Source organism: Neopsephotus bourkii, unplaced genomic scaffold, assembly GCF_033783945.1.
Source record: "Neopsephotus bourkii isolate Nb327-2 ecotype Australia unplaced genomic scaffold, CSIRO-AGI_Nbou_v1 NB_324, whole genome shotgun sequence".
Classification (NCBI taxonomy): Eukaryota; Metazoa; Chordata; class Aves; order Psittaciformes; family Psittacidae; genus Neopsephotus; species Neopsephotus bourkii.
In genome coordinates this window covers 401307-425138 of record NW_026900832.1, presented here as the reverse complement: position 1 = coordinate 425138, position 23832 = coordinate 401307, and the positions used below count along the sequence as shown (strand labels likewise).

Below are 23832 nucleotides of genomic sequence, written 5' to 3'. Positions count from 1 at the left end.
AAATTCTTAAACACATGTGTTCATACACCAGAGGACAGCAGAACACTTCATCCTTCTGCTAAAACATGGGAGATTAAAGGGTAAAGACTGTTCATCTCCCATTATATGCTGCTTTGAACCGTAATCTGTTGTTTTAAGGTTTAACATGGGAGGAATATGTGATGTTCCATCTCTTTGTGTTTCCTCTCCAAGGTTGTTTTTGAACATCTCCTTCTAGCTCTTTGACTCGACTCCTTTATAACTGAGTCTGCCTGGGGAGATCCTTACAGCTTATAAATATAATCTAGGCCCGGGGCCCATATGCCTCATAGGAAGAATTAACTGGTTTGGAGCAGGAGACAGACTTGTGAGCCAAGAGTACAAAACAAGAGAAATGGTGGGGAAAACAAATAGCCATCAACAAAGAGAGGCAGGCACAGCGTTTGATAGCTTGTTCTGCTAGAGACAAAGGTGCCCCCCTAATGAGGAAGGAGTTCATAATGCCAGGTTTCATCCATACACAGTATTTCAGGTAAGAAAAATATTCCATGTCTTTTAAGGTTTCTTCGTCCAGATCTTCTCCCTGCAGTGACCTTCCTCAGCGAGAGGCCAGATTCCATGTGAAAGGTTTTCCTTCGCCAGAATATGAACTTCAAAGTGTGAGAAAAATGGGGTTTATCCAGCCATAGGTCTCAGAGTGAGCGACCAAGAATGCTCTTTTTATTTATTTTTCTTTGGATTCTAATTCCCTCTTTCTCCCTCTTTGGGGATAAACCAGGATATTCTTAGCACTTAGGCTAAGAAACATGGTTCATTTCCATAGTTCTCTGAAGACATTCCCTTTACACTGAAGGTTTCTGCCCACATCTTCAAAGCATGTTCACCAATTAGAACTGTCTGATTCAAATAACTGGAGTGGAGGGGAAAAAGCCTTAGAGGAAGAAAAAGCACAGATAGGCCTTGACAAGTGGCAAGGCAGACCAACACTGGCGTTTCCAGAGCACTCACATTAATCAAGACACTAGCCACATTGATCACAAAAGTGTTAGGGTTAATTCAACCGACAGCAGAGGGCTGGAATCCTACACTGTGAGCTTTTTAACTGGCACCAAAGGGACACTGCGCCCCAGTTTATCACTTAAGTCTTAAAATGTTTCAGTGCTTACTCCAAAGACTTTTAAAAGCTGTGTTATAGCTGCTACACCCACTCCAGCCTTTCCCTACTCATGCTGCCTAGTGCAAACTGCAGTGAGAGTTTAGGATCAGCCTGTCCTGGCCTATTTTCTCACCCTGTTTACTACCTCGTAGTGATTGCAGCATCTGGAGCAATGCGAGATGTTCCCTTCAGCACTGACCTGGAAGCCTGATGGGGAGAGACCAGGACAGCCCCAGATGTCCCAGTCTCTGGGTAAGCCATCCAGCAAAGCTCTGCAATCCAGCCATCAGCTGGAGAGTGTGTGGTCCTCTTGCAGTGATGTGGATGTCATTAATCATGACGCTATTTTTGATTCCTGTTGCATATGCTGCAAGAATATGCTCAGCCCTCCTTTCACTGAGCTGCCATCTTTCTGTTAGATTTCACAAGTAAATGCTTCTTGTCTCCATAGGAGAGCTTTGAGATTATCACTGATTACACTAGCTCCAAAGTAAACCAGAGAGAGCTACAGACTCGGTGCAGCCAAGCTTGTGAGGCAAAAATAGCAGGCTGGTGTGCTGAGATGATGGAAAGAATCAAAGAGACATTGTCTACCAAAATTAAAATGTCTGCAAATGAGCTTTCGGGCAGTGCAGAGCCAAAAGAAATGTTTCTTCCATGGACTTATTTATTGTGGAAATCTGAAAGGAAGCAGTTGCTAAAGACAAATGGACATTGTGCTGGAGGTTTTAGAAACGAGACATGGTGGCACAAAGACACTGATAGTGAAACTGCCATCACTGATCTTCATTGTCCAAGCCAAGGGGGACTGAATAAAAGCTTGAGCTGAAGCCAATAGAAGTGAATGGGAAGATTCCCACTGCCTTTAATGAGTTTTTGGCGCTGAACCTAGATGAAGAAACATAACTGGCAATGAATAAACTTGATTCTAAAAATCCTTTCACCTTTAACAGAGTGGTGTTAGTAAAATGACAGAGAGAATCCGTTTATGGTGCAGGGGTTTCTCAGAAGGTGGCTATATCCCACACTGAACAAAATATCTAAGCTCCTTGTGTTGTCCTTGACCAGGGCAGGAACAGCAGCTATCAAGCTGGAATCTCAAAGCAGAAACACCCAGCAGAAAGCCTCTCTTCCACCTTTATGTTAGCAGCTTTGGCATCCTCTCCCCAAGGCCAGCCACTGTTACCTGGAAAGGAAGAGGTGCCAGGCTGGAGAGGACAGAGGGCAACTGTGAGCAGCCATCAATAGAAACAGAAAATGCTTAAAGAAATAAGCACCTGCCTCAAGGCTGCGGTGTGTCCTTATGATGGAAGGACTTGGTGCAGCCCCGGGGCACTGCAGAACCAAGACTCATGGGCACAGTTAATTGTAAATTGAGGAAGGAGGTGCAGAGAGACCTTCCAGGAGAGATTCATCCCTGTCCAGATCCTGCTCACCCCGGAGGGTGGGTGTTGAAGGAAAGCAGAATTATTTCATCTTTGTTCCTCGTCTATGCTTCAAATGGAATCCAGTCTTAGGAGACCATGATGGCTTTTACAGGCAGGCAGACTTGGATGTAAGAGTCTTTCTCAGCAAGGTCACCGAGTGAGTCAGTGCAAGGCCAGGAATAGCGCTCAGGACCAGCATGGCTTTGTGGAGCTGGAGACAACAGGCTCTCCTTTGTCTCCCGCCCCGGCCAGGGAGGCCAGCTCAGGCCCTTGTTTCAGTGCAGTCCATGCCATGAATTTCAGTGATAAAGCCTAACACTTCTTGGATGCTGTTTCCTGTAGAAAAAAGCTAGCAAGACCTAGCAGTTCTCAGCCACTCCATTCTGCTGTTTTGCCTGTAAATGAAGTCAGATATGTTCTTCCTGTTTTGTGCTTTTCCTCCTCCAAGCTTCTCCATTAGCAGCCTCTTAAACTCAGTGGGGTGTCAGACATTAGGTGGAAGGAATGATCAGGGCATTAGCCTCCTGTTTGACAGCGTGATTCAAGCTGTTTCTCTGCCAAAGCCCACCTGTATGTTCCTGGAAAAGTCACTGGATCTCTCTGTCCTGTTCCTCATCTGGAAAGCTGGGTTAAGGATATATCCCAAAGACACAGGGTTTTCATAAAAGTTGTGCTCCAGACTCTGCAGGAACACCAGCTACTGAGTACTGTAGTTATCCTGAGCAAGGAGTTTCAGCCTGGTTAGACACTGGATTTACTAGCAAGGTGAGAATGTGCTTCAGGGTTGAATGAGAGAGGGATGTCACTGCAGCCTCCCATGGCACCATGGTGTGGGGATGAGACTGACTGGTCCTGGGAAGCTGTATTGAAACTGGAGTACAGTAAAGCCTGCGTCCTGTGGCAGGTGAGCTCTGCTTGTCTCTGCCCATGGGATCAGTGATGGGTGAAGCTTACAAGTGAAAAAACCCACTGCTCCTCCCTTATAAAAACCCCAAAACTTAGTGTTTTCTGGGGCCAGGCACCTGCCATACCACAGCCTAACATTTAAAGAGCGAAGCAGTTCTTTTGAACAGCCTTAATATCCCTAGCAACGCCACAAGGCTTTTTTTCTGTAGAGGTTCTTTGTCTTCTGGGCATCAGGAAGAATGAGAAATGCTGCAGGGATTTTGTGCATTAAACAGCAGAGGTAGGAATAGCAAGGGCTTTCAATAGGAGAAGCAAGGATTTAAAGAGCAGCTAGGTGGGCTCTGAAGGTTGACTTGTGCACTTCTCATCTCTGTTTCTATCTCTTAGCATTTCTTTGTACAGTATTTGTCTTAGTCTCTTGGCTGGTATGTTGGGCAATTAGGACTGAGATCTCTGATCACAGCAGCCTCCTCAGTTGTGTCTCCGGTGGTACCTTCTTCGGGGAGGATTAAACTCACAGTCTGTTTTAAAAATGAAACCCAAACATGAAACTGCTCTTTCATCATTTTTCTCTTCACTTCAAGCTCCTGCAGCCAGACTTGCCCATTGCTCCACAGAGCACAGAGTCCACATTCACTGCTGGAGGAACTGCCATCTGCAGCTAACGGCACGTTTGCTCTGAAGCTGTCTCTTTCTTACTCATATGATTGTGCAATGATTGGTAGGCCATAGAAAACTTTCTCTTCTGTGGAGTCCAGGGACAGCCTCAAATTTGTTGTTCCTTGCTACTGGCTAAATCCAAGGTGGAATTGCAAGCGTGAAGGCAAGTTGTGCTGCTGCAACAGCCGCCATGCTGCACAGAGGAAGCCTTGGCCAGTTTGCAGGAAGGGACCAGAGGAGAGCTCCACTGCTTCTGCTTTGGGTTTGCCTCTGTCCAGACTCGGATTTCAAAACCAAAGGACCAAATCTCTCAAAACCAGTTGGGAAGGAGGGGAGGAATTGCACTTCTCTCTGTCCACACAGTGTGTCACCCTTACTCCATGCCGTTGTGCACTCATATAACATTCCTACAGATCATAAATGGCTTTTAAAGGAGCCAACTTATGGACTTAACGGTCCATAAACTGGCGCTGTGCAGGTGAAATGGGGATTTTACTCGTGACATCTTTAGCCTGCAGGAGCATTAAACTAGCAGTTCCTTTTGAAGGAAGGGCAGCCTTGGCTCATGAGCCATTGCGGTATCCTGCCAGCACCAATGGGTTGCTGGGGGTGTTGCAAAGCCAAGAGCTGCCTCTTCCTTCCCATCATTATCCCAGAGCACTAAGAAAAGCAGTTGTCCATTCCTTCTGGATTCATAGCCAAACTTCCTATTTCCACCTGCCAAATGCTGCTTGCTGGAGCCAACAGGCATGAGCACCAACACTGACAGCATAGCCTCCTTAGCAAGATTTGACTGTTGCTTCCACATCAGCCAAAGGCAAACAGACTTGACCTCTCATTTCTCCTGCAGCTCCCCATGACCTCATCCCATGTTTTCAGATCTTCCCCTCAGCTCTCCTGCATCTCCTTCAGTCATAGCATTTTGTTTTCTTTCATGTGCTTTCACAAGACCTTCACCTACCTGTCCTACTCCATTCTCATGGTGTTACTGGTAGTGCCATACTTTCACCTTCATTGCCTGTTTGGACAGTTATGCCACTAGTCCATGCCTAGCTACTGTGCTGTCCCAGTGTCCCTGCACAGTGCCACTATTGCTCTGCACTCCTTGGGTTTCATCACGAGCATTGTGTTACTCTGGCTTTGACGTGGACTGCACCACCCTGCGCCAGGGAATAGCAGGTTTGACCTTGGGCAGACTGGAGGGAATGTGCTTTTGGTAATGGTATCATTCCCACTTTCCTTGATGAAGTAGTAATGACAGTTCGTGTGGAAAGAAGAGAGGTGCAGGATCCCTTTGCAAGGAGACATGTAATTCCATTGGTGTACCTGTGGGGTTCAGCACATCCTTCTCTTCCCAAGCTATATTGGCTTTATTCTCCATTTCAGGGTTTTTTTGTTACTCTGTTAGAGGTACATTGCAATCACTGTCAGTGGGGCTATCTCCTGAGTAAGGGACTATTCAAAATGCACCGAAGTCACAGTCTCGCAGATGGAAACTGATCCAGAGATGTAACAAAGAGCATTTCAGATGGTACATTCTGCCAATTTTATGCACTGTATTAAAATTCAATAGGCATGAAATGACCAAGAAATCTGACACTTTTATAGAAAATGTTTAAATATATAAGCTGCATCTTCTGTTAGCGTACACTGGCAGAATCAATAGAGCTCTGCTGCTGTACACTGCCTTTCTGTGCCGTATCATTAAGTAACAAATGAGTTGTCTGCCGTAGATTGTTGGAGTATGGTCACAAATTGCAGACTGAAATCATTAGCCTGTGTTAAAGCATGTAGCATTCTCCTAGAAGAGTCTTTCTTTTAGTCCCGTGAACATCAAAATAATGCTGCAGCTTGATGGCTGAATAATAGCACGCTTCAAATCCCTTCTCCTAGCCCCAGAAACCTGCACTGAAGTTTAGATGTCACTTTGACAAGTAATGTCGTGACATTCTTACAGCTCTAATATTAACTCAATTCTGTGTGATTTGACTGTTCTCTATCCTCTTCCTTGAGTCAGAAAAGCAATGCCCCTGAATGACAAGGAAAACATTCCAGGGTCAGCTGCTAATACTTGCTTTTTGCCATCTAGTTTGGCAGTAGCTTGTTACAAGTGCTGGCCTGGAAAACAATAGAGATTTTGCAATGGTTTGCAATGTTATGGTGATGAAGAATTATTTACTGCTTCAATCTTGTAGTAATGTTGATGTCAGTCCTCCACCCTCTCCAAACAAAAAGCAAGATAGGGAAAATTCTTGAGAAAGGGAGAAAAAGCATGGATCTGATTTTAACAGCAAGAGCCCACTGAACACTTCCTTTCCCCTGGGTGAGTATCTTGGCTTCCTCCTTTCCATGGGCCACGTCCCCCTGAAAATGATGGTAGTTGCTTAAACTGAAAAGTCATGTTGTTCACTTCCAATCCTGGCTTCTTTTAGTGCATTTTAGCCGCTGGAAATGAGGAGGAGAGCCAGCAGCATGGGAGCAGCCAGCTCCCTGTGTACTCCAGCAGCCGACCCACACACCATAGCGTGGGGCTGCTGCCATGGCTGCAAGGACTGTGCTGCTCTGAGCAGGAAAGCAGCAAATCTTTGTGATCTCAGACATTCCTTCTGCTTTTCTCAGAGAAGAGAGGCAGGTTTAAGACCTGTGGGATGCTTGCAGAGAGGCAGCGTGTATCTCAGGATGCTGGTGAGAAATAAGACTCAGCTGGGAGCAGCATGAAGGAATAGCTGAGGGGGAAGCAGCTTCCTGTAATGTCCCTCATTCAGCACAAAACCATTTAAGAACATAAGGCCATCAATAGTATTTTCATATCAGAGATTCATCTTCTCCATCATCCTGCCTGATAGTGGTTCAAATTAAAGGTATGTAAGAAGTCAGTAAGGAAATAGTCTTTTCCAGGGTTAGTTTCCCAGCCTGAAACCATCTGGCCACATGCTGACTGAGAGGTGGTGTCTTTTGGCTTAATAACTGTTGGTGCCTTTGCTATGACCTTAACACTCTCTTCTCGAGGGCATGGATGCATTTAATATCCACAACAAGGTTTCCATAGCCTGTCTGCAAGGTGCATGCAGAAGCATCTTCCTTTAAGAAGCCGCCTGTGCACGACACCCCCAAACAAAGACCATAACCCTCTCATTCAGAAGCACCACCTCCCCTACCCACAGCCCTGCAGCAATTCATTCTGTTTCCTTTCCCTCCTCACGAGTGACCTGTGCCACTTTCCCCACATGACAGTGGGTTTAGGGTCCCTCCAGGCTCTGCAGCTCAAGCTGAGGTGCCTCAGAGGGGAGTTAATCATAAAGGTGTTTATTTCTTTCTCATTCTTTTAAGAAGCCTCAGGATATGAGCATGTAAATCCCAGCCACAGACTGGAGTAAGCCTGCAGTCTCCATATAGAAATCACAATGGATATCTGATAGTGCACTGGGCAGTGCATTCACTCTGATTTATCTGGACACAGCGCTGTCACCAAGGACTATCTTGCCCTCTATTCTTACATGATACGATAGTTAAAAGCAATGCTAGAGATGATTTGATCATTTATGTTTTCAGCTGCCTGTGGTCTATTGCCACGTGTTGTCTCTGATGTGACAGAGGCCCTGAGAGCCATTATATGGGAAACTCCAGGGAAAATGGGAAAGCTGCTTATTTTTCTTGGCGTAGGAATGATTGTTCTGGCCAAAGTGAGTCCAGTTTTGTGTGTGTTTATATCATGCTTCATTATTTGCATGGCTGGCCCTGGTATGGGCTTCAGGGGCTGGTGGTTTTGTAATTTGTACAACCCTTGCTCTGTGCCTTTGCTGTAGTTGTGGCAGTTTCCTTTTTTATTACCACTTCCTCCTGAGGGAGCAGTAATTCATGGTCAGAGGTTAACCTCATTTGCTGAAGCAGCCAACTTCTGCGCCAATGCCTCTATAAAAATGGAGAGTGGGGACAAAGAGATGGGAAATAAATAGAAGAGATACTCTTCCAATGACATACACAGCCATTCTTGTTGAGACATAGAAACAAAGGGATTTCTGTAGTGGCTGGGATCAATATCAAATCCACTGTTTGCCTTTATCGGTATATCCTAACAGTTCTTTGGAGGAAAAGAACAACTCCATTAAGTAAAAACTGTGGAGGCATCTGCCTGTAATGGGCTTTGCTCTCTAAGCCAATCCGCTTCCTGAGCCAAATGCCAGTTGGTGGCTACCTTACAGCGCAATATTCCCTTTTCACTACAGTTCTGTGCAGCTCTGGGTCCTCCCCTTGTGCACACAGCACTGCGAAGCCCTTGACTTGGATGACAATTCATGGTAATGAGTTCTACAGATTAGCCAGGCATAAAGATGATTCTTTCCTTTGCATAGTGACAGCAAGTGGCTGCAACTCAAACTCTCACACTTGTGAAGGCTTTCTCTACCTACAGCTTTAGAAGGAGCTGGGAGGATGTGTTGCATGACAGAAGCTGCTGTGAGGCTTCACAGCAGCATGAGGGACAGGACAGGGTTTGTGTTATGAGACCTCGAGTATTGATTTGTCTGGGGAGCTCACGCTGCTGGGTGAGAGCTGAAGTTCAAGGGTTAGTGACTGGCAACTAGAGTGCATTCCCCTTAAAGGCCAAGCTCTTGGAATGACATGGATGTGCCAGCTGCTGCTGGCAGGCTCTTGGGTTTTTTCTCAAGGTAGAGTCTAGCTTTGTATGTATGTGTGGGACTGTGGAGTGCAAAACCAGAAGGCAGTATTGGTGATCAGGCAGTTACCCAAGCAAACATCAAGCTGAGTTGCTGGTTTTATGACAGGGCCTGTGGTTTGATTGACTGCTGTCAGGAATAGTCTGTTCTAAGAGATCGCTCACATCTCACCTGCCAGCCTGCTCTGCTGTTTGAGCACACAGATCTGTTTTCTACTGTACATCCAGCATTGTACTGTCAGCTAATGTTTTCTGATCTTCCCCATTAGCCATCAAGAACAAGTAACCACCATCACTGTTGTTGGCTATTGCTTATTGATTAGCAGATCGGTTCCTGGAACTAATGCTGCTTCAGATGCACTAAACTGAGCAGCAGTAATCCATCTCCTTCACAGAACTGTGGGAGTTGTGTTCCTCACTGAACCTCCCTCCATCATCCCAGGGGGTGGGGGTTGACAGGACAAGCTCACAGCCGTGGGTGGGCATCCTGTGTGTCTCAGACAGCCTCAGGCATCACCTCCCCTGGGTGTAGTGAAGCTGCTTCTGATTCCTCGTAGAGCTCTGTCCTAATGTTGGTTCAGCATAGATGCCTCTGTTAGCACTTGTGGACAGAGCAGCTTATCAACCTTGGCTGATAGCTGGCAAGCTCTGCAATGTATAAATCAGTCAATATGTTCCTAATTCAGTCCCCAGAATTGGGCTGAATGGGATGAGGCAATAATTTTAGGTTGCAGGAGTCATATTCAGCTAAGATGAGTTGGCAGCTTAACTCAGACTGGAAGAAAATATCCTAACTACAATAAAAAGCACTCTAAAGCCTGGCTCTAAGTAAGTATTGGGCTTTGACACTTAACGGGAAGAAGCCAAATTCCCAGCTGCCAAGAGGATGCCCAGCTCCCAGGAATGTAATCTGAGATTCTTGGCTCACTTTGTCCTAACAATTTAATAGTCATTTAGGCTAAAAAAAGCCCCAAAGTGTTGTCCATCAAAGTGATTTTGAACATAAGTTACAATTGTCCAGGGAACTCCTCTAAGTAGCTACAGGGTCGATTGCTTGCTGCAGTCTGCAGATACCCTCATCCCAGTACCTTGGCTATCCCCATCGATCTCCAAACACAGCCCTGCCCTGTCTCAAACTGGCTAGCCAGAACTTGTCATGGAGAGGGAACACCAGCCGTGAACCCCAGTCCTGTGCTAAATTCCCATGGAAAACAATGTTGAGGTACTCATCCCTGTGGTTATTTTTTGGCAGGTCCTGTTTGGTAAACTGCCCGTGTTCCGTGTTTACTGATGGGAACAGGGTGGGGATCGCTGCTGCACTGAGTGATTCTAAATATATGCTGCATCCTTTCAGCAATGGATAAAGCAACTCCCTTGGTTTGAACCAAAGGACTCCAGCTCCCCTTTCAGAGCACCCAAACTGCGTGATCCACAGGCTGCAAGATTCCCTGGTGACCGACAGAACATCCTGGAAAAACACCCAAAGCCTAAACAAAACAGGCTCCTGTGAGCTAAATACAGGGATACACAGGAAAAGCTTTTAATCTTGGATAGACAGTCAGAATTGTCCTGCCTTCCTCTCCCAGAAAATAAAAAGAGAATCCTATAAACCGTATTTTACTGTCCAAGACATTGTCTGATGAATGAGAATGGGAGAGGGGAAGTAAGAGAAGAGGGAAGACCTTGAGAAAGGATGCAATCCTAGGCTTGGCTTTAGGACATGAATACAAAATGCGCCTCACTCTCATGGAAATAGATAAAGTTTCTCTAGGAAAAATGTAGATGAGCAGCATCAGCATTGCATTTAATTGTCTTTCCTCTGTTTTGGACAATTGTTTTTGTGGGGCTCAGTGATAACTGATAGAAATCTCACCTCTGGCAGAACAATGTACAGTGTTAAAAATGTAAATCCCACAGAACTAAAAGCACCTAGAAACAGCTCTATAAGGGCCAGAGAGTGAAGCTCTGTCTGTGGAGATGTGCTCAGGCTACAGGTTATCTTTGGGGCATTTGGAAGAAGTTTTGTCCTTTTGCACCTCCCTGCAGATCCCATGCTGAGCAGACCTTGGCCAACTCCAAGCCCTGAAGAGAGGTATCTAGGATCCCCCTGCATTCAATCATACATCCCAAATTTCCTTATCATCCTCACACACCCAAGCTTGTTTTGAGTCTTTCTCTGACCGTTTGGTTCAAGTCAGCTTATGATAAGAAGGAAAAATCTCTTTATCCTGAGTCTATCCCTGTTTAAGAAACAAGCAGGGGATTTCATAAGGAGCAAGGAGAGATTGTGCAGGGAGGGGAGCAGGGAGAAGGCTGACCCCAAATAAAGCCTGTTATTATCTTACTGTCATCTTACAGAAGAACATGAATGTACTACTGACAGGAGCCCCACACCACAGACTGGGAGAGACCCCCAGGAAAAGTCAGGACTGTTGCAGGAATGTGTGGTAGGACGCATCCTAAACATCCTACCTTGCATGAGGGACCTTCTCAGCAGGACCCAACCGGCGGTCCTGCCCCTGGGGTGCTGCATCACCAGGTCAGTGGCTGAGTTTGCCAGGCAGGTTGGTTTGTGCCATGGGCAGGATGTGGTGCCAGGGTGGTCAGGGGTGAATATCAGGTGTATTGAAACAGTCGACAAAAGAAGTCCTGTGAACTTTCCCCTGGTTGGCATTCCTCTCCGTGCTAATGGTATGTGTTGGACTCTGAGCTCCAAGTCTCTGACCTGCGTGACGGAACTATAGTTCCTATGTGCAATCACAGCAAAATCCCCACTGATGTCTACAGGAACAAACTCCATGTCTTAGGATTGGCTTTTTCCCCCCCTGTGAAATGCTTCCAGAGCAAGTCTGCGCATTCCATTTCTTTTCAGGGCTTGCAGTTAAATATCTGTGGCCTCTGACCCTGAATTTCAGGGTCTTTATTTGAGCACACACAATTTCATTTCATTCTCAGGTTAAAATCTGGCTCTTGGGGTTGCTTCTCTCAGCTGTCTGAAGTTACAAACTCCTACCAGCTCTTCCATGGGTGTTCTCTGCACACAAGGCAGTGATCTCGTGTCACACTCAGACCCATGAGTACTCATGCATCCCTAAATTAATTTCTAGTGGCGACAGTAATGCCTCATTCTAAGATTAAGGAAGGCAGATGGGGCTGACCCAAGAGAGCATTAGGTGTCCATGGCTGTGGTGCCTGCATGATGGAGCAGCCCATGGCCCTTTAAAGGAAACACATGTGATTTCTGCTCTGGTGTCCAAAAGCTGAATTACATCCTCTGTGCCTCAGGACTGGTTTTTCGTCACCACCCTTCCCTCTGGAAGTATTAATAGCTCTATGGTCAAACAGTTTCACTTGTAACAGGAGGCGGAAGAAGAAAAAGTAGACCAAGGGCTCGAGCCAGATCCTCACCTGACGTAGGCTTTGTAAAAGGAGCCAAACCTACAAGTATCCCAGTGTGTGTGTGGCTGTTTATCACTAAGGCAAAAGCTGTTACTGTGGTGTTAAAACTTCTGCAAGCAGAGAGGCAAGCAACTGCTTTTGTCAGCTCGATTGCTTCTTCATCCTAAATACGTGTAGCATGTCCAGGACACTTCTGGCATCTGAATCTGGAGGCAGAGCATTAACCTTTATAAACTTCAGGAGGGATTTAAGCTTTCTCTTGATTTCCTATTTTACCTCTTGTGGTTTCATACTTTACCTCTTGTTATGTGTTACATAGCAGCGTGGCAGGAACAATGCACGGTCCTTTTGTAATGCCTTTTATTTAATGACTTCAGAATGCTTTGAAGCCGTTGACACTGGACATTAGAAGTGGGTCAGTTCTGCCTTCCTCATTTTAGAGATGAGGACAAACAGGTAGAGAGGTTAAATGATTTGCCCTGCAGAAAGGAAATGTATGGATAGTGCAATTTGCAAGAGGACATAAAACTTTTTGGCTCTGTTGCCTCTGTGCTTACCACAGGAATGGATTTCCTCCTTCTGTGAAAATGACTTCCTCTGTGATCATTGACAGTGAGCCTGCCAGTCAGAGAGATATAATTACAGAGACTCAAAAGAAGATGGGCAGCCCAGAGCTGGGATTCCTCTCCCTACAACAAACTGGAAGGATGGATGACTGAGAGAATGGGACTAGCTCATGTGTGTTCAGCTGATGGATGAAGTAACCACAGGAAGTGTCAGGGCCTCCCAAACCAGCTTTGTACCTGCCTCCCCATGAGTGTGGGGCAGAACTGGAGCACAAAATCAAACTGCAGGGTCCTTTCCCGTCCTGTGCTTCTAGGAGACTGCAGAGCTCCAGTGAATAAACCCGGGGAGCCAACAGCTGTAACAAGGATTTCTTCTCTCCATTTCTGTTTGCTTTCATTGCCGATCAGACCCTCAGTGTGGAAGTGATGAGGAAGCACATTGCTGTCAATGATCTCTCTTATTCTATGGCCTCATGATAATTTGTGGGTTTCTGGTAGTGACAGTTTCTGCAGAGCTGGGGTTGCACAAGAGTCTCACTTTTCATTTACTGGTAAATGAAGTTTCCAGCCATCACAGTTGCAGGGAGAAGCCTGGGTGACAGGCCATAGAATACACAGCTTGAAATACTGCATGTCAGGTCATCTGCATCAAATCACCCTGAAACAGAATCAACACAGGTTGCAGCATGCTGGTTTATCACCTAGCAGAGGTATTGCAGGCTTAGAGTGCAGAAGCTGTTGTGAAGCATTTTAAGTAGATCAGATTTACTCCCGGTTTATGTGACAATACAGTGACACCAGGTCAAATGGAACTGAATAGTGTTTCAGTGCAGGCTCAACAAAGTATCTCAGGAAGCTTAAAAAGGCAGAACCAAAGGCATGATTGTGCTACACCATCTTAGAATTACAAAAAGAATAATCTGCATTCATACCTGCTCCCTATCCAAGGGTGATACAGTCCCACACAAGCTATCATGCACTTTGCAACTCCTGTTTTCAGTTGCCCTTGCAACTGAAGGCAAACCTGAGGGTTTCCTGCGTGGAAAAGCTGCTTAATAAAAACAAGTCCATGGCAGTTCCTTCAGTGATCTTCACCTTTGGCTTGAAATCTGCCTGCACTTGACCTTTACCTTTGCCTTGAAATCTGCGTGTATTTGCTTCCACTTGTGTCTGTATCACGTTTGCTTTCCATAATCAGGTTTTGAGTTGTGAGGGAAAGTTTTTCAATCTAGTGATTCCTGTGGGACCATCTCAGTGCTACTGCAATCAGCTTGAAGTGCTTTTGACTGCAGTAGAAAATGTGCCATATAGGCCTTTGAGGAGAGTCCTCTGACAGCTAAAGTGCTCTTAGACTAAGCAAATCCACCCCCAAATACAGTGATTCAGTTCTGCAGTTTTCCTCCTTGCATGTATAAACACTGCAGAGGTGTGATGATGTGCTCTTGCCAAGTGACTTGTGTGAAGTGAGGGGATACATGAGCAGGAGCAGGTCAGGGGGTTCCAAAGTTTCACTAGATTGTAGTCAAGCTTCATCATCCTACCAGATGTGACCTATAGACAGGAGATGTCAAAGTGATGCCACTGTTCCCTTTGGGAGGAAACATCCATGTCCTTTGCTCTATAGCATGGCACAAACCCCTCAACAGACCTGGCTCAAGGCTGTTGTCTGAAGTTTAAACCATAACCCCTATATGAATGAAAACCTATTTCATTATCCTGACAACTTCTCCTTCCTTCTTGGTGGATCTTTGCAGAGGAAGGGAGAAGATGAGGTCTCCAAAGGCACGACAGGATTTCCAGCAGGAAGGGCAGCATGTTCTTATCTAGGACACTTACTGGAAGGGGAAGGATGGGGAATGTTGATTCATCACTAACTGTTGTGTAACAGATATTTAAGAAATGGCTACATTTGTGTGCTGTTTATAAATAATTGTGGGTTTAAATGCCATGGCAAGGGTAGGGTTGTGCTGGGAATTGCTGGTGTGAGCCTGGACAATCCGGCAACTTTGTGAGCAAAACAGCACCTTTTTGTAGGTATCTGCAGAAATAAAGAGGGTTTGGGAATCCCTGGAGCCAGAGATGAGGGACCAAGGAGTTATTTAGAGAAACAGAATATTCATGCTTGAACAGGGACCATGAGGTGTACAGGGGCCGGAAGAGCCAGCATGAGCAGTGGAAAGCAATGGCAGTCCCTACTCATCCACTTGAAATACGGCAGGAGCTGACAGCAACTGCAGGAATGGTCTGTTTAGACAGAAGTTGATTTTCACAGTGGAAATCTCACACAAACCCAGTGTTTGCTTCCAGCCCTCCAAATGGACAAAACAGCAGGAATTTTGACACCTGACTCTCTGAGCAGTCATTTTCAGTGAACCTGCAGGTTCTCTTCTGCAGGCTGAAGGGCAAAACTGAGTGTCCTTCCCCACAAGAGGGTTTGTTGCAGCCTACCTGCTGCCTTGGCCTGTGAGCACAGCCTGGCTGAGCAGGGCTGGGATGGGTAACTTTGGCCAGCAGTTAGGGGTGAATGTGTTTCTCGCTGTGTCCAATCTCTGTCACCTGTGTTGTTCTGTAGCTTTATTTTGTGCCAGACATAATAATTATTTAAGGGCAATAATAATGTTTATTTAAAACTATTGCAGCTGAAAACAGCAGCAAAAAATAAATTGTACTTTTATATTCGAATATGGACAATAATATTTTTGGATTAGCTCAATATGTGTCAACAGGACATAGATCATTGCATCTTCCCCTTTTCTTGTTATCAGTCACACCAGCAATGGCAGAGGACACTTTCCCTTTGCTCCTCGAGGCAAGTCTTCAAGCAGCATTGCTTTTAAGCTGTTGCTGATTGTCATGTCAAAAGCAACCAGATTTCAGGAGCCAAGCAGGGCTTCTCAAATGATTTAGGATCCTGGGTATTGAGAGACTGAATGCCAAACAGCCATTCACTTTGGGGGAGATGGAAGGCAATGGAGACACAGAACCCCAAATGATGTATTTCCCTATTGACACGTGCATCTGAGAGCCCTGAAATGTCAAAATCATAAAAATTGCCCCAAAAGCTTTTAAAATGATGGCAGGGATTAGAGCCAAGCCCCCTGTGATGCATGAGCACCATGCAAGCAGTGAGTGGAGGTGGGTAGGATGCAGGGGCTTTATGGGCTGGGACCAATCATTAAATCACAGCACAATCAGGCTGGGAGGGAGCTCAGGCTTGAGGTCACCTGATTTAGCCATCACTCGGGCCAGGCCAGCTCCATCTGAAGTGTAACCACTTCTCTTACAGGGTACTTGATGAGGCCTCATCCAGCAACTTGAGGACTCTGTTCTGCTGCACATCACCTGAGCACTGCCTGGGAAGGTAAGCTGGTTTGTTTTCTGCTTCCTTTCTGTGAACAAACAAGTATTTCCTGGTTCAAAATGTGGGGGGAGAGGAGCATGGGGAGGGAAGAGGGAACCACAGAAAGCAGGAAATATTCTCCCCAGCTGTGCGAGAAGAGGCTGAGGGTGGGGAGGCCACCAACATACAAGCTATTAACAGGGCTGAGGATGTGTTATTTTACTTGTAATAACCAATGAAACCAGCTAATAACGGAAAATTAGAAGGTAGGCAAGGAAACCCAAATCCTTCCTCTACAGATCAGCCTCAGGAAAAATGCATTCTCTGATAGGATGCCATCAGGGTAAAATTACATTTTAAAAGTATCTCTGCATGTGCTGCTAGTAGTGCTAGATTATTGGAGTGATGAGAACTGTTCCCACTTGCTGGTAATTTCCATCAGTGCGCCACCATTAACTAGTGCATCCCTGTCTGCCACCAAGAAGGAACACCAGGTCAGTTTTGTCTGAGTGAATTGTGTGCTTAAGGGCCATGAGTTTCATTGGACAGATGAGGAAATGATTTGAAGCGCTGTCAGATGAGAGTACTTGGCAATGTCTGTGCTGCTTTTGGGAGGGGGGACCTGAGCCTGTGCTGAGGTTCAGCTCCTGTTGTGGGAGAGGAGAGGTAGGGATTGGAGCATGAGGCTGACGTGGGCCTTCTCCAGCTTTGGTGTCCCTCACTGTCCCTTTCCACAGCAGCAATATGGGCTCTGCCCCACATGGACCTGGCATTATGTGCTGGGGATGTGGTGGTGGGTACAGCTGGCTGAGAGCTGCCAGCAGAAATCTTCCCATCCCCTTGTGTGCAGGCTGTGCGTGGGTGTGAATTTAAGATCTCACCCATCTTTGTTTCACCAACCAACATTTTCCCTTGTTTCTTCATGGCTGGATAAGGTAACCATGCAGGGGTGCTCTGTTAGTCTGTGCCTTACACTCACTTGTTAGGGGCTTGTTAGGCCCATTTGGGTGGCTGATGGACCCAAAAATCACCCCTGGATGGGCTCAGGGAAGGTGAGTGTGGTCCCGAACAACACCGTGTGGGAACAGACATCAGGTCACGTCTAATGAGAAATATTTACATGTCCGGGGCTGATAAAGCTTCCTTGTGAAGCTGCCAGTTTCCTTCCACGGGCTGTGGGATGGCTCCATCGTGGCTCTGAAGGAAATGGGGATGGGGTGGAGACTGCCCCGAGAACTGCATGGAATACTTTACTGATGAACTCTGGAGAATCCGGAGGGAAGCAGGGGCAGGAGGGTGGGAAGGGGAGTCTGCTGCTCACAGGCAGCGGCTGCAGCCTTGGCTGACACCGTGGGGCACTTGGCACTCTGAGGAAGGGTAAATGCAGAGGTAACTGGGCAGGGATGTGGGTGTAGAGCGCTTAGCTCTGAAAGGCCAAGTTTCCTGTGGCCTTTAGCACTCCTGCTATACAGTTCTTGAGCTCTTAAGTAGGAACAGAAAGGTCACCATTGCCTTCCCTCTGACTTGGGACTGCTGTCTGATGCTTCATTACATGGGGATGCCCTGACTCACCCCATGCCTGTGGTGAGCTGCTGGGCTTTGGCAGCACCATCATCTAAAACAGCACCTCCTCCCATGGAGCAGTCATAAGGAGCTAAAGGACATTGTGTGTTCCCCTTATCCCAGGAAATCCTGAGGGATACAGAGTTACAGCATGGTCATGCTTCCACTGATAATGGGCTTGGGTGGAACCAGAGGCTTCCATGCAGTTTTGGGCTTTTTCCTCACATTTCTTAATGATTTTCTGCTACTTGAAAACTAGTGTGAATTTCTACCCTAATTATGACAACAATAATGTGGGAACTTGGAGTAAGATAACAATAATAAGTAATTATAAGTAACAATCAATTAGTCACACTGAGCTCTTTAAACAAAGTGCTTCTCATCCCAGGTGATTACCATGCACTTGCAGGCACTGGCCGGTGTTGCCCCCATTAATCTGCAGCTGGGGCTGTAGCAGAATTGATCACTTCCCTGTACTTGCATCTTACAGAGACATCCTGTGCCATGGAGGACACAGATCATTAGGAAACTGCTTTTAGCTCATCTTTTACTCCTCAGCATCTGTCCTGCTTTCTCCTGACTGATGTTGGTAATTGATAGCCCATTCTGTTGTCTCAAAAGAGATCCAGACAGCAGGACATGGGGCATGGATAGCACAGCCTGCACAGCTGCCAGACTCTGCATGATTTAAGCCTTTTGTGCCTCAGTTTGCCCACCCATGGGGTAGGAGAACCATGAAGCACCCTGGTACTGGAGATGCTGTGGGGAAGCTGAGGTTTGCTGAGCACTAAGTGAAAACATGCCCACACTCCAGTGGGATGCAGCGCTCCGGGGTGGAGCTGAGCAGCTGGTGAATGAATCCTAGCACCTTCCTGTGCCTGGTGCTTCCTGGAACCATCTGGTCCTGACCTGCTCGAGAGCAGCAAATGGGACTAGAAAGAATTGCTGTCTCTGAGTGAGTGATGTGGGGTTGCAGGCCTGTGTTCTCCATTCGATGGTAATGATCTCTCCTGAGGAGCAGAGAAGAGATGGGGAATAAAAGCTGCAGTGTACAAATGAGTTGCTGGAGGCAAGTCCCTGGCATTCTGCTTTGGTTATTTAAGTGGGAAAAATTAAACAGATGTAAAAAATGAGATACATAGAGAAAATGGGCTTTTCTTCATTCTTTTTTAAACTTTAAATACTTAGCAGTAATCACATCTGGCTTGATCATAAGCCGTGTAACACTGAAGGAATGGCACAGAACTGATGTTCCTAATAATTCCAGGTGGGCACTTTACAGTGAGTAGTTAAATATTAATATTTTATAATTATTTTAGTGGGGAATATGTGTGTGTGTGTGTGTATACATATATACACATACACACATAGAGAGATCTGCTACAGGACCACTAGCCCCACCAGTGGCACAAGCAGACACTGTGTTTTCCCGTGGGCCATGGAAGCCCAAGCCTGATCTGGGAGCTTTGAAGCCAGGTTGATGTCAATTAATGTAAGAGCAAGTTTCCCATCCTTCAGTTAGTTGGGGTGTTGTTCATCAGCGTGACACCCCATACAGATAGGCAGCCTGCATCTGGTTTGGGTACCAGTCCTTTGGCACATACACTTTGAAGATAAATATATTCTGATGGTATCCAGGGACACTGGCAAAAAAGAGAAACCATTTTTGTCTCTGCACTCAGTGGTTTGTCAGGGGTGAAATGTTTCAGATGCTGGTGCTTGATTGAAAAAATATCAAGCAAACCAGAAGCTGAGCAACTTTGGAACTGATTTCTGACAGCAGTTACATGAGGCTTAGCAAGATGAACTTTCAGTGTCCCCGTAAGATAAAGTAGACTAGAAAATTGATGTGATAAAAGAAGAGATTGGTGAAATAGACATTTTTGATGTGCCACCCTGAAATACACTGTATTTCATTAAATTATTCATTCAGTTGGGGGAATAACATTTAAGCACAATAAGATTAGGAACTTAAAAAGACTTCCAGAGAGCTTCATTTCTCAGAGAGCACATTCAGGGACATTCTGACATTTAATTTCTTAGCAAAATGTAAAGCGAAGCTAGGAAATGGAACGCAATTAACATTGACTTCACACTTGGATCCAGTTTTGCATCGGTTCAAACAATGCAGTCAGAGGTGAGTGAATAGTTTGCTTAGTGACTTGCCTCTTTATTTCTGCTTACCAATGCCTTGTGAGCAGCTTGCAGTTTTCTCCAATACCCCCATTCTTTCCTGGGAGGTACTGGTTATTCATCAGATAAGTTTTATGAGTAATTCTCAGTCTTGCCTTGCTCAGTTCTATATTTAGATTTTCTGCTGTGGTGGCTAATATTGAGTGGAGGCTTAGGTCACACATTACTATTTCTATTCTCTGACCGAGTGCAAATACACACGGTGCTGAGCCCCAGACTTAACTTCAGATGTCCTCTAATTCCTGTTAATGTTGTTGTCCTCTCTCACACTGGTCAGAAATGACTTGAAAAGGCAAAAGTACAGCTATGGATTGACCTCAGCACCATCTCGAGCTGCTGTGGCAGATATCTGATGTGCTGCTTTCTTACTCCTGATTTTAAAACCACCAAATACAAAAATCTGAAGCAACATTCAGTGGAATGTTGCTTCATTAGCAGAATGTCGCTGAACACAGACCTTCTCTTTGCCATTGCCCTCTCTAGAGAGCAAGCTTAGATAACCAGCCTAGATGGAAAACCTCATTTTTAGATATCCAAATCTACATGAAATGAATCCTGTTTGAAGTAAATAATACCCCAAAAATCTCAAGACAGCTTTGAAGAAACAGCTTCCTATCAGAAAAAGAGTTGTAGCAGACAGATTTCAATCACTGGTATATATTTCTGTATAGCTGCAAATGCATGCTGACCCTCTGTGTTGGACTGGGCCCAAATCTAGTTTTGCTTAGAAGATTTGCTACAGATCCTCCTATACGTCGTGGTCTAAACCCAGGCCATAAATCAGAATCACGCAGTCTACTCCCCATGCCCTTACACTCTCTCAGCATAGAATTATAGAATCACAGAATAGTTTGGGTTGGAAAGGGCCTTAAGATCATCCAGTTCCAATCCCTTGCCATGGGCAGGGACACCTCACACTAAACTATCTTACCCAAGGCTCTGTCCAACCTGGCCTTGAACACTGCCAGGGATGGAGCATTCACAGCTTCCCTGGGCAAGTCGTTCCAGTGCCTCACCACCCTAACAGTACAGAACTTCTTCCTTATATCCAATCTAAACTTCCCCTGTTTAAGAAGCTTGGGTCAGACCGACAGGCACAAATACCCTTTTATATTCTGATGAACCCAAATCAGATCCTCAGTGCATCATTACCTTTCTGTGGGTTACTAAAGTGTACCACTGCTGTATCTCCAAGCTCTACTTCTTACAGTTTAAAACCATTTTCTGCTAGAAATTATTAGGGGGTGAACAGTGCATTGTTTGAAATGGAGACATTACTGCTCAGGAGGTTTTCTGCTTTTACTTGGGGCTCCATGTGGAATGCCAGATCCATTCACATTGCCAGTTGCTGCACTGGAAATGTCAGGTGCTGCACACATTTGCTGTATGTCTCCACAGGGGTTTCTCTCAGTATGCACATTCTGTTACCCAATTTAGAGGCTGAACATTGATGTCTTAAATGTTTGATTCAAAATTCAACAAATAACAAGCACTCAGGGTACAGTTCTGCATTGCATTAAGAAAGAAAATCTCTTTTGAGCTGTGAAAAACAATGTTCTACAATTTCACCTTGAATTACTCCCCTGAAGGCAGTTTTTGGAGAAGGAGCCAGGCTGGTGCTGGGGCACCTACCTGAGTAACAAGAAGGACCAAGGTCTGTTCTGCTCCTGCTCTGTTGTGGGCTGCCCTGTGTCACTTTATGGGGGGCTCAGAAACTTGGGCATCACAGACGCCTCAAAGGAGGTGCCAGTGGACATTAGCTTGAGGCTTGGAGGTCCACGAGAGGAATCATGGCTGTCCTGAGGGCTTTCCTTCTAAACCTTGTTTGCTCACCTCTGAAACAGGACTGCATGGTTGACCCTGCCTTGGGAGGGAGTAGTGAGGTGCTGTACAGTGAGGCATTTGCTATGCAGTGATTGTGTGAGCAATGAAATATAGACAGATCTATGCTGGGTTTAATCCAGCTAGCTCCAGGGTTGATAGTTGGTTCTCTGCTGCAACAGGCCAGGCTGGTGTAGTAATGTAATGGTGTAACTCCTGCAGGAATGACTTTCATGGCCTGTGGCTATTTTTCCTGCAAGTTGATTGTGAGCAGGCACCTTTCTAACTGTCCTTGGCAGCTGGTTGATTTACTAAGGTCCAGGTTCCTCCTATCTAAGTGTAGGTACCTAACTGAGGCACCCCAGAGAGATGTGCACCTGCAGGGGGGATTCAGACATTTGATGGACTAAGGTTGTTTGCTGATGTCCATCTCTTCACTGACAGCATGGTGCTGGAGGGCACCTACATTCATTGCTTAGGTGACTGCTTTAGGAGCTTGCAGCTTGTGTTTTCATCTGGCTTCTGCCATATTTTTCTGCACAACTTCAAAGAGTTGAGTCTCGTGGCTTCTGTGTGCTCAGAATCCCAGCGGAGGCTGTTCCCAGCTCACTGGAGAGCTGTTCATCTAACACTGTGCTTACTGGCATGCTGTTAGTCTTTCTTTGTGTTTTGGCTTCTTTCATGTCGTTTCCTCCAGTAGACCAAATCAGAGATTTATGCTAGAACTGAAAAATGGCTCTGGTGTTCAGCAGCTGTGTCAGGAAAGTTGTGCAGGTGATACTGCAAAACAGTCTTTCTAGCTTGATAGACTGCCTCTATTTGTCATTTTCCATTGGGTTTTAAGCTGTTTGATGTTTTCAAGGAAGTTCCTTTACTCCCCACTAGGAAAAAGACATGGAAATGGGAACACAGATCAGAGAAAATATCACAAATTCTGTTAAGAATCAGTAGGTTGAACTGGTCTGGACAATGTACTTCTATCATGCTTATATGTTAGAAACTTGCAGAACATGCCACAGTTGTATGTTTTAGTATTATGCCAAGAAATGTTCTTTAGTGAAGATGGGATGAGGTGAGTTCAAAACAGAGCTAACAGCTCTCAGATTAATGGATGGGTTTAAAGGATGAGTAGGAAAATTAGTGGTCATGACTCACTAGGCAGGCTTGCTGTTCAAGAGTATGCCTAAATCCAAGATGTGCAAGCTCAAGAATCCTGATAACCACGGTCTGACCTCTGAACCACACTGTTACATGCAGGAACATAAGGATCCCCATGGCGATTTCATGAATGCTCATCTCAGGAGAACTGAACCCTGCTGCTGCTTTCAGGTGCTTCTGCCCAATTCAGATTCAAATCCAGAGCTTGGTCCATCTTTTTATACCAAGCTCTGGTCTGTTCTTTTAGAAAAGAGCAGTCAATGATATAAAAATGCAGTGACAGTACAGAACGTGGTGCCATTTGTCAGTGGTGGATCAGGGCAAAGGCCGAAGAGAAGAAAGCAGTTGGCATTGCCATGTCTTTCATTAAAGAGCAGAGTCAAGTGAGGTGCTGTTGAAATGAAAAAGCTGTGATGTTCAGGAGGAAGGGGAATTGCAGCTAGCAGCCCTAACCTGAAATGACCATTACCATACCACTGTAACCATAGCTACCCCTCCTTGAAAAGAAGTGCAGTGAGATGTGTAAAACCATCTTGATTAATGACAAAGCGAATGACTCTCATACCCACTTGGAGCAAAACAAACCATCCTTTAACATAGCTTTTAGTACAGCTTTGTTCCTGAGAAAATGGAAGAGGGAAGGTGAGGGCATGATAAGAATGAAAAGACCTGCCATGACTCTAAGTTATACTTTAAGTTAATGCATGTAAGAGGGACATGTTCCAGGAAAACATGGCCAATAGTAAAAGAAATTCAATCTGTTACTTTACTAAATCAACTGCTGAGTGGATTGTGTATAGATTCATGCAGGCAGCATGTGACCAGAGGTCTCTGTTGCTAGATGGCATTGCATGGCAGGTCACTGAGGTGTTCCTGGAACAATGCGGTATGACCACTTGAAATCAGCCTGTTTCTGCTCATCATTAAACCGCTGTGAATCAGAAACAACATAGTTCACTGCAGCATCGTGGTTGCTCTTCAGCTCAGAA

At 45.6% G+C, this 23832-nt stretch overlaps 1 long non-coding RNA gene across 1 annotated transcript in view; it reads left to right on the top strand.

The window, feature by feature from the left end:
• The window catches only part of LOC133209256 (uncharacterized), a 47240-nt gene that overhangs the window by 5548 nt on the left and 17860 nt on the right, over window positions 1-23832 (top strand). Inside the window, exons 3-4 of the long non-coding RNA XR_009724641.1 lie at window positions 10158-11342; window positions 16055-16129. This is a non-coding gene — a long non-coding RNA (uncharacterized LOC133209256). The remainder of the gene's footprint in view (window positions 1-10157; window positions 11343-16054; window positions 16130-23832) is intronic.